General features: G+C 37.3%; 1 pseudogene; it reads left to right on the top strand.

Annotated features, from left to right (window-relative positions):
• Positions 1 to 3,584: 3,584 nt before the first annotated feature.
• On the top strand, positions 3,585 to 10,924 carry LOC122345100 (annotated as a pseudogene).
• The last annotated feature ends 806 nt before the right edge of the window (positions 10,925 to 11,730 follow it).

The raw sequence follows: 11,730 nt of genomic DNA, 5'->3' as shown, positions 1-11,730 counted from the left end.
AGATTGTTACAGTTTTCCTCAGTAGTCAGCTGTAGAGTCCAACGTTGACTAATGTCAACTCTGACTCCATAACTTCTGAGAACATATATTAAGTTTGCTTATGATTTACTTCTTATGTCGTCTTCCATTGAGTAAAATCTTTTGCTTTGTCCAATCAAATCACAGAGTAAAGTGTGTCTCATCCAACACCAGATCTCGGTTCTTCTCTGTCAGACCCTAGCTGATGTGACAGAATTTACTTTTCTGTATTAAGTATGGCATAAGAACTGACTAATATTTGTCTGGTGCGAGCATGACTCAGACGATGTCAGCCCACAGCAATTTTTGCAATATTTGTTTTCCTTTTCCAAAGCTAGTTAGACTCATAACTGTGACATTTAGATTAAATCATCTCCCAATGACACTCAGCTCACAGTGCTTTGCAATCATATACATGTGGGTGAATTGAGAAATATGGAAAATAGGAAGATATTTTACAGAGTTAAAAGTTTGAGATCTGACTCAGAGGCTAATCTAAATGTATTTTCATTTATGACAGTTGCATATGAATTGAAACTCTATTTTTCTTTAAAGATGCCCTCCATTCTGTTTTAAACCGTTTATTTTAATACATGTAATGCTGTAAGTGAGAAGTATTGCCATTGTTGCTATTATGGAAAGTCCTTGCAATATGTATATGTGTGTTATTATAGACAGACATCTGTCTATTATATACAGACATCTGTCTATTATAGACCGAGATAGAAAGTCACACAGTTTGATGATTAATCACACAATGTTGTCCCACTTGACCTTGAAAACTAATCCCAATACAAAGGCATACACACAGATGTCTACAGTACCTACTGTAATCATTTCTCAAATATTCTCAAATATTACTCTGGTCCTTTTCTTTTTGGGTTCAGTAAGATGACTGTACAGGAAATCAGTAACTCTATTGATCGAGAGGGGTTTATTCTGTGACTGACTGTGTGAAGGGCATCTTGAATATTAGTATGCAAGGGTCTGTGCTGAGATGTGCTGAGATGTAGTGATTGGATGTCACAATCTAAAGTGACTGTCCTGGGTTGCATCTCTCAAAAGCATTGTTAATCTGAGTAGCTCACTGGTGCCAATGCTTTTGAGAAATGAAGATCTGATTGGTTCCATCTTAGATCCAGTCAGCAGCGATTGGTCAGGATTTGTGAGGTAGAATGAGCTAAAATCCACTGACTAGGGTCTAGAATAAAACTGCATAGCTCCAGTGTAATTAAAACACTTACAGTATCCGTTCATTTAGTAAAACTGTCATCACAACACCTGCAACTACTTAACAAGACTGTAGCAACCACAAAGAACACTGTAGCATCTGCCTAACAAGCACCAGGACAACGGCACTGAACAGCATAACTTACAGTAACCACCTAGCAATGACCCTGAACACCATGATCCATAAATAGCTAGCAATGCTTTAGCAACCTCCAAGCATATTGTAACCCATAGCATCCATTTAGCAATGCCCTAGCAACCATTTAGCACACTGTAACATCCACACAGAACACCCTAACAACTACCTAGTGACTACTCAGATCACACCGTAACCCATAGCAACCACCTCCATAACTTGTAGCAACTGTCTGGTATTGTCCTAGCAACCAACTAGCAACTGCCCAGTGACTACACAGAACACCATAACTCAAAGCAACCAACTAGCAATGCCCTAGCAACGAACTATCAACATTGTAACAACCACAAAGAACACCCTAGCAGCTACCTAGTGACCACATAGAACACAATAACTCATAGCAAAGACCTAGCAATGCCCTAGCAACCATCACATTGTATCTACCACGAAGAACACCCTAGTAGTAACTGCCTACCAAACAGAACACCATAACTAATAGCAACTGACTATCAGCGCCCTAGCAACCAACCAATAACATCGCAAAGTGACTACAGAGAACTTCATGGTGACAATCCTTAACACTGTATCCCACAGCAACCGCCTAGCAGTGCTCCAGCAACCACAAATAATATTTCAACAACCACCCAGAACACTCAAAACGATTACACTCACTCAGGAGATCCAACAACCACCCAAACATTTCGGGGACACGTTTTGCACAGACAAGCAAAATTCCACAGATTTTGCACCAAAACTAACATAGAAAATGCTGATGAGGCCCCATGAATGCTAATGCAAATGAACACTGGCATGAGAGAGGCAAGACTGATCTTAATTGATAACTGGAGCTGTACTAGTTCAACTTGCTTCTGACTTCTGCTTTTCAAACCTTTCTTTCTCTCCACTGTAATCCATCAGCCTTGCAGAGGCTCGTGGGAAATATGCCCTGTCAGTGAGTTCTGCTCTGTTGCGATGTGATTCTGTAATTAGATGAATTGAGAGTGAGTAAGAAGGGACTGCTGGGAATTGTCGTCTGTTAGAGTGAAAGACAGCAGGATCACCATAGGACCCGTCGTAACCCTGTCAGCCGATGAAGACGTGAACGTGCAGAATTCTCCCACTAGTGCTGTCAGAGAAATGAGAGACAAAGCTCTTTCCTGAACACTGTTTCAGTATACTTTTCAAAATTGTGTGCAGCAGTGCTCCTTGTGTATACCTGGTACTTCTTGGAAGATGATAGTCCAACCTTGATCAGCTGCAAGCGCAGATATATTTACTTTTACTACATTAGTTAAGTGCAGAAATACTGCTTGAGTGAGGGATACAGCTTCAGGTGTGCATGGATCACGTTCAACTTTTTATCTGTTAAATGGCTAGCTCACCCAAAAATGAAAAATCTGTCTGTGGGGAAAAATTACTAGTAATGTGATTTACCAAAATTCTTCAAAATGTCTTTGTGTTTAAGACTTGTAATTTAAGTAAATGATTCCTCATTTTTGGATAAGCTGTCTCTTTAAATAAAAGCCCAAAACAAATTACTGTATTGCTCTAGATGTTAGCTACAGTAAACTGTGCAAAATCTCCTTTTGTAAAAACAGTAAATAATAATGTTTTCAATCTTGCTTATAAATACAACTATAGCCTTAGTCATATATATATATATATATATATATATATATATATATATATATATATATATATATATATATATATTTACAAAGATAATGTTGCATTTTTGTGTTTTTATGTAGGATCAGGTTAAGGCTGGGATATACAAAACTTTTGTCCATATTTTTACTAATGTTCTAATGTTCTGCTAACTATAAAGGCACAGCTGTCATAAAACCAAACAGAAAGGCTGCATGGCTATTATAATAAAATTGCCAGCTTAGTCTGACAGTTCACCTGCCTGGGGCCAGGTTAGTTTCCCAGCATGTTGCCACAGTCACTGAGCTTAATCTATGTTAAATTTTCTTAATATGGACCAAATCATTTGACATTGAGTCAGACTACCTGAAATAAGCCTGGCCTATTACATTGTATTGCATCAAATCTCATTGTGTTGAAATGAATCTGATTGAAAGCAGATCGTCATTTATCATTGTAATACTAATAACGTTAATCGTATCGCTGTTTCATACTCATCTTTAATGTATCATATTGTTGGCTATGCATTGAGATTGTCACATTGAACTTAGTTATGGAGATGCACATCCCTACTAGTTAGTAGTTTACCAATAGCAGCTAAAAGATTGGATAGCTTACTACTACATCGTAAAAATAGGGTGGATAAATGAAACCAAATAGCAAGAGCTTGGTGTGATTATATGGTATGAGGTATTCATGTCCCACTGCAGTGTTCAGAATCACAGATATGGCTAGAGGGAGGCCATGATACTGTGAGCTGACAGATACGCGTTTGCTTCTCTCAATCTGTCAGCTTATTGAGAGTGTGTGGATTTACAGAGAGCTCAGGACATAAACTGAGCCTCCTCTCAGTGTTTGTGTTCATTTGTCCTGGATGCTCATGTTTGTGAAGTGCTCAGAGATGATGCTATTATCCGTAGTGTCTGGCTGCTCAGTCAGCTGTGTAATAGAGTTCGGGAAAAGGTATTTCTTTTCTTTTCTTTTTTTTTTTGTTTGGAGCATTTGTATGATTGGAAGTATGCGTGTTTCTTTTTTTAGTTGAGATCTTTTACATCTCACTGTATAAAAGTGTATTTCTTAACTTATGATGACTATATATCATTCTTTAATGTTTATCTCTGCAGCTCTCCTCTACAAGCCTATTGACCGTGTCACTCGCAGCACTCTAGTCTTGCATGTGAGTTTCTCTCTCTAAATATATATATGTTTATTGATTTGCATGTGGTCAGGTTTAAATCTGTAAGGTCTCCTTTACTATGAGGCCAATACACTGGCTTTTATGTTTGTACTCTATTTATACTGGATGAGTCACTATATCATGTTAATCAAACTCAATAGTGATTTGGTCTTGTCAGTAATAATAATAATAATAATAAAAACACTTGATTTGTTTACTTGTTTTATCTGTGATGACATTTTGGCCTAATACAGATGCCGTAAAGAAGCACTCTGTCAAATTCTACTCTGTAAAGATCATGTGCTTGAAAATACCAGCATCAACATGTTAAACCTGCTTTTTTCATGGATCTTATGGTCATTTTCCAGATATATATTATCTTGTAGAACCTGCATGAGAGGAACCCTTAAAAAAATTGCATATATTCAAATAGAAAACACTTTTATTTTATGATATTGGTGTTTTAATGTATTGTATTCTAACATATATTTCAAATACATTTAATCTTAATAAGCATAAGAGACTTTTCTGAAAAAAAAAACCATTTTTTACTAACCCACTCTTTTCACTCTAGTGTAGGCTTTTATGTTTGTATTATCACTTGAAGAATAAACATACTGTAAATCTCAGATATGTTTTTTTTTGTTTGTTTTATTGATTTGTTTTTCAGGACTTATTGAAACACACTCCTAAGGATCATCCAGACTTCCCTCTGCTTCAGGATGCTCTGAGAATATCCCAGAACTTCCTGTCCAGCATCAATGAAGAGATCGACCCGCAGGACTGCCGTGACCACACCGAAGGGAGAGGTGTGTGACTCTGTGCGTTTACGTGACCGATGGAGAAGGAGAATACAACATCTTTTACATAAACAGTTCTCTGCTGTATATGCAAAATTGCATCAGTGCCTTTATAAGAACGTTTTCACACATACTTTATTAATAGCTTTTGAGTTGGCGTCCGGTATGGGTTTTTAGTTTCAGTTTTGTTGAGCTCATGCCCACTGCACCAGTTGCACTTGTACCCACAGCAAAACCATTAGTCCAAGACCACATCAGTTGAGTCTCACTTGATTAAAAAAAAAAAGATTTTGTATTACCTGACTATAAAATTAATGAAATAAATAATCAACAGATTAATCAATTACTAGATGCAGTCATTCAGGGCTGTGTCATGTATTCACATACCACTGTGTGATGCCACCTCTGCTAATCCCCTGCATTGTTGCCCATTTTTTTAAATTAATAACGATATATAGTACATTCTCCCAAAATGAAAGTCCTCAGTGCACAAATATTTCACCCAATCTTAACACTCTTGGCCACTTTTGGGGGCTTCTGTAGAGATGAGTTGGGCAACACTCCCCATTAAAGACCAAGGCATTTCATGAGTTCAAGACAGTTTGTCATGTACTTGTACATTTTGGGTCAGAGCAAATTGTGAAGGGCACACTGAGTGCTTGGAAAGTACTGGAAAAGAAATATGTAGTTTGAATTGCATGTTAACTTGCTTTTTGCTCATACACTCTCAGAAATAAAGGTACAAAAGCTGTCATTGGGTTGGTATCTTTTCAAAAGGTACATGGTTGTACCTAAAGGATTCATTTGGTATCTCAAAGGTACATATCCGTACTTAAAGCGTAAATATTTTAACCTAATAGGTGCAAAGGTTTACCTTTTGAAAAGGTATTGCCCCATTGTCACTTTTTTTAATCTAAGTCTGCATCGTACCAACAGGAAATTATTCTTATAACCACAGATGAAGAGCTGTAGTTATAGCTGCATGGCTTTGTATGCATCTCTAAAAAAATAAGACAACAGTTTGCTTACTTGACTTTCATTGGATTAACTTATGGTTCACTTTGGAATGTTTGGAACCAAGAAGCACTGGCACAATACCAGATTAGGCGGCCAAAGGTAAGGTATAATAATATATGTACAGAAGTTTTGGGAAAAAAGATGATGCTGTCAGTCAAATTCATCTGTCATTTTATTTAATATTCTTTACCAATCAGTCAAAGTCAACATGCTATTGTAAGGAGGCAGATTGAGAGTTTGTTAGCATTGTAAGCCACCTGCTCTTAGTGTTAGCCACATTAGTGGTGCTGCATTATTTATGATATTATGCAGTGTATGTAGTATTATCATTATTACCAGTAATCGTATATTGCCACACTCATAACTGTAATGGTTTACTTAACAAACTACAGATCTGGAAATGTTTAATTTCAACCTTAGATTGTTGAAATTCCCCTTTGTTTATTATTTATGTCCGTTTCCTATCATGAGCTACCAAGTGTGACCGCATGCTCATCATCCACATGGGAGTATGAATGGACATAATATCACTTTTCTTAATAATATCACACTTATTTCAAATAAATACTGTATTTAACGATTGAGTGTCAGCACAAGTAACTGCAGGCTGGTTCTTGACCTTTGTTGTCCCTCGGTTTTCAAGAAGTGTTTTTGCTCTGATGAATCCAAAGGAAGTAACAGTGGGTGTTTCGTGTCTCTGGCAGGTTCGTCAGCTGGTGAAGGACGGCTTCCTGGTGGAGGTGTCGGAGGGGACGCGCAAACTCCGTCATGTCTTTCTCTTCACAGACCTTCTGCTCTGTGCCAAGATGAAAAGACGGCAGTTGGGTAGGAACATATACAGTTACACACAAACTCACTTTCTCTCTCATGTTATGATCTACCCACTCGTGCATGTACAACACACTTCAGGCCGCTGTGTGTTTGGTGCCAGTAGATGAATTGTTTTGAATCACAAAGGGCCAACCTCATTTGTCACTCTGCTGTTGTCGTGGTTACAATGCCAAAGTCAGCGTAATATTGATTGATAGCTGCTGTTATCTTGATGTACCTCTTCCCAGAAGAATGGCACTCATATAATATATGTATACTAAACACCAGTCTACTTTAAACACGATCTTAATTTGGTACATGTAATCTGCTCTGGGACATTGATTTCTGGATTGTGTCCTCACCACCGACAGAGAAAGTATTCAGCATCTTAATCAGACTGAATTAGGCAGAAGATGATTTTAATTGGTTGCTTTGCATGATGATGAGCAGATTATATTTTGCTGCAAAGCCATGCTGGGCACCATAATCATTTGATAATAAGAGCTCATTATTAAGCATTTCAACTGTGGAAACACATTTTGATCCCTGAAGCGTGTTTGTGTGTGTGTATGTGTAGTCTACATAATAGAAAGTCTTCAGATTAATTAGTTACATCAGTCTCCACATAGGCATTTCCTGTCAGGACAGAGAGACATTATGAGGCATGTGTTTATGTGTATGTGAGCAGGAGCAAATTATACACATAATGCACTCAAATGATATACTTGATATAATTGTATATACTATGGTTGTCAATTTAAAAAGCTCCTATGAAATTTAAACATTTCTATGTGTGTGTGTCTGTGTGTGTGTGTGTGTGTGTGTGTGTTCAGGAGACATCAGCAGTACGAGTGTAAATGGTACATCCCTCTGGCTGATCTGAGCTTTCAGACTCTGGATGACTCGGATTCTCTCCCTCACGTTCAGACGCTTCCTGAGCATGAGATTGAGGAGATGAAGATCAAGATCTCCACCATCAAAAGCGAGATCCAGAAAGAGAAGGTAAAGTTTCTTTTATATATATATATATATATATATATATATATATATATATATATATATATATATACAAAATTCTATTTTTACAATTGTGTGTGTCTATGTCTAAAATTTTGAATGCTTCTTAAAGGTTTTTCATGTGAAAGTTTGTTCTAAAATGTTTTTTTATCGGCTTCTATTTTTATATATAGTTATTTTACTTTCATTGCAATAATTAGGCTAATGATGTCTGTACTCTCTCTCTCTCTCTGTATATATATATATATATATATATATATATATATATATATATATATATATATATATATATATATATATATATATATATATATATACACACACACAGTACTGTGCAAAAGTTTTAGGCAGGTGTGAAAAATGCTGTAAACAAATGCTTTCATAAATATATATATTGATTATTTATTTTTGTCAATTTACAAAATGCAAAGTGAGAGAACAAAATATTTGGTGTTACTACCTTTTGCCTTCAAACCAGCATTAATTTTTATAGTACCTAATTGCACAAAGTCAGGGATTTATAGGATTATAGTCAGGTGTATGATCAACCAATTACACCGAACAAGTGCTAATGATCATCAATGTCACACGTAGTTTGAAACCCAGTCATGAACTGAAACAGAAACGACTGTTTAGGAGGCTTAAAACTGGATGAGGAACAGCCAAACTCTGCTACCAAGGTGAGGTTGTGAAACACAGTTTCATGTCATGGGAAGATTGAGCACAGCAGCAAGACACAAGGTAGTTATACTGCATCAACAAGGCCTCTTCCAGACAAAGATTTCAAAGCAGACTGGGGTTTCAAGATGTGCTGTTCAAACTCTTTTCAAGAAGCACAAAGAAACGGGCAACGTTGAGGATCGTAGACACAGTGGTTGACCGATGAAGAGATGAAGTGCAGCAGATGAAAGACACATCAAGCTTGTTATCCTTCAAAATCAGAAGATGTCCAGTAGTGCCATCAGCTCAGAACTGAACACCCATCTACTGTCCAGAGAAGTCTGGTTAGAAGTGGTCTTCATTGAAGAATTGCAGCCAAAAGCCATACCTCCGACATGGGAACAAGTCTAAGCGATTCAAGTATGCATGAAAACATAGGAACTGGGGTGCAGAAAAATGGCAGCAGGTGCTCTGGACTGAGTCAAAATTTGAAATATTTGGCTGTAGCAGAAGGCAGTTTTTTCATCTAAGGTACAATGATGAGTGTCTGTAGGCAACAGTGAAACCTGGTGGAGGTTCCTTGAACGTTTGGGGCTGCAATGGAGTTGGAGATTTGGTCAGGATTAAGGGTGTTTTCAATGCTGAGGAATACAGGCAGATACTAATCCATCATGGCCATAAATTTATTCTGCAGCAAAACATACAGCCCCCAAACATGCAGCCAAAGTCATTAAGAACTTCAGCGTAAAGAAGAACAAGAAGTTCTGGAAGTGATGGCATGGCCCCACAGAGCCCTGATCACATCATCGAGTGTGATTACATGAAGAGACAGAAGGATGTGAGAAAGCCTACATCCACAGAAGATCTATGGTTAGTTCTCCAAGATGTCTGGAACAACCTACCAGCCGAGTCACTTCAAAACTGTACCTAGAAGTGTACCAAGAAGAATTGTTTTGAAGGCAAAGGGTGGTCACACAAGTGGTATTTCCACTTTTGAAAGCATTTTCTGTTTACAGTATTTTTCACACCTGCCTAAAACTATATATATATATATATATATATATATATATATATATATATATATATATATATATATATATATATATATATATTTTTTTTTTTTTTTTTAAGAGAACTTTTCAGACAACAGTGCTTAAGAGAATCATTTTCATAGATTAAAGATCATTTAAAAACATCTTAAGAGCCTCTTTCTACTACAAGGAACTTTGAGGTTCTTTACTTAATTATCAGTCTTTTCAATCTCAAGTCAAGCAAGACTCTCTGAAGCAGTGCTTTGTAGACCTCTGTTTGGAATTAGGAGAGAAGTGGATTTTGTGGTTTATTTACTCATGTTTGGCATTGCTGAAGCAGGTCACAGTTTACATTTAAACAGATATTAGACCGCCCGCTTCCATTGTTCAGCCGAGGTCAGCACAGGACACGCAGAGGAAAGGTGACACCCCAACTCTCAGCTTCGGCAACGTGGGTGACTGCTGTGTGAGAGGGTTTGTTTATGCTAGCTGACAGTAAGAGAATCAAATGAGTTCCACCTCTGAGAACACTCGCTCCTGGGATTGTCAGGGTGTCTCTTCTGGGAGTTCCTTCTGCTCAGAGCGATTACTGCACCACAGTCATGTAGCCCATTACATTGTCACGATATAACATTGACACACACACACACAAACGGACTGAGCAGTGGGACTTTGGAGCCTTTAATTAGCTTTGTAGGCCTGATAAGATCATTTCCAGTAAAGCTCATACACAATGAGAGGAGAACAGCATCGGCCGTAATGGAAACTCGCACAGACAAATAAATAGTGTTACAAGCATGAAGACCCAATTTCCTTTGAATTGCTTCACAAACAAACATTTCACAAAAATATTATGTTAACTGTTTTCAGCATCGACGTATAGGTAGTTGAGAAATAAAAATTGGATTGTGTCTTATGGTGTTACATAGCAAAAATGTAGGGGTAAACGTAACACAAATTAGACCAGATGATTTTTTTTTTTGGTTATCATGTCCAGATATGGAACATTTTGAGGCTTTTGGACCCTACCGTACATCGGCATAGAGTCAGCTGGGGAGTTCAGTTAGCGGTTTTGCTCCGATGAGCTTTTGGTTTCTTCATAAACTCCTTTCTGAGAGTAATAAGAGAGAATGAGAGGGAAAGAGATGGCTAATCAGAGCAGGAAGTTTCTCTGATTGAAATGCAGATTACTGATTACAGTCATGTCTCAGGCATTTTAAAAACATCACTAATATGAGACTGATTTGTGCGTGAACAGAAAGCACAGAAGGGTCAGAGTCGTAATGTGGATCGTCTGAGGAAGAAGATGAATGAGCAGGAGTCGTGTCTGCTGTTACACTCCCCCACCATCCCCTTCCGCATCCACAACAAACACGGCAAGGTACCGCATCGCATCGGATTTACTACATTATTCTGTGTGATGTTTATTTGACATGATCTCTTAGATATCTTGTTAGGTTGGGTGTTATTTCAAACATTTCCAGTTAAATGAGGTGTTTCTGCTGTTTATAGCGTTCCAGTAGAGGGAGCTATTGTTATTCTTACCTCACTTTCTCTCTCTCTCCAGAGCTACCTGTTCCTGCTGTCCTCAGATTACGAGCGGTCAGAATGGCGGGAGAGCATTCAGAAACTGCAGAAGAAAGGTTAGACATGTTGTTCTATTAAAACATCAGTTTATTATTCCATACAATATCACATCATCACTACAAATGACACAATCCATCATTCCTAAATTGGCCCACCTACTACTCCAGTACTGGGTCCACTAGCTTTGAGGTCCACTAGGGGGCCTCAGCAAACTTAGCAGAAGGCAAGCAAGCTGGTTTATTTATAATAATAATTTTTAAAAGTTATCTAAAAATATACAACTAAAATAGTAATCTCTCACTGTTCATTTATTTCCACCTGCTATTTTATTTTAGTATTTTTTTATTTTATGAATTTTACTTCCTGCTCCTGCAGTTTTTTCACATTTTGCACAAACAAAATAATCATGCAAGTGAGCTTAGATTTATTGTTGGACAGCAGACATGATGTTTCTTAAAAATGTCCTATAGTTCTGTGGACATCCTGAATGTTCAACACTGTGTATAGCAGTTTTATTTTAGTATTATGTATAGTTTTTATTGATGTTTAAAAATGTATTGCTGTGTATTATATTTTTAAATTTTTTAATTGTATTTTTTT

Source organism: Puntigrus tetrazona, chromosome 5 (assembly GCF_018831695.1).
Source record: "Puntigrus tetrazona isolate hp1 chromosome 5, ASM1883169v1, whole genome shotgun sequence".
Lineage (NCBI taxonomy): Eukaryota > Metazoa > Chordata > Actinopteri > Cypriniformes > Cyprinidae > Puntigrus > Puntigrus tetrazona.
This window is presented reverse-complemented; position numbering and strand designations above follow the sequence as displayed.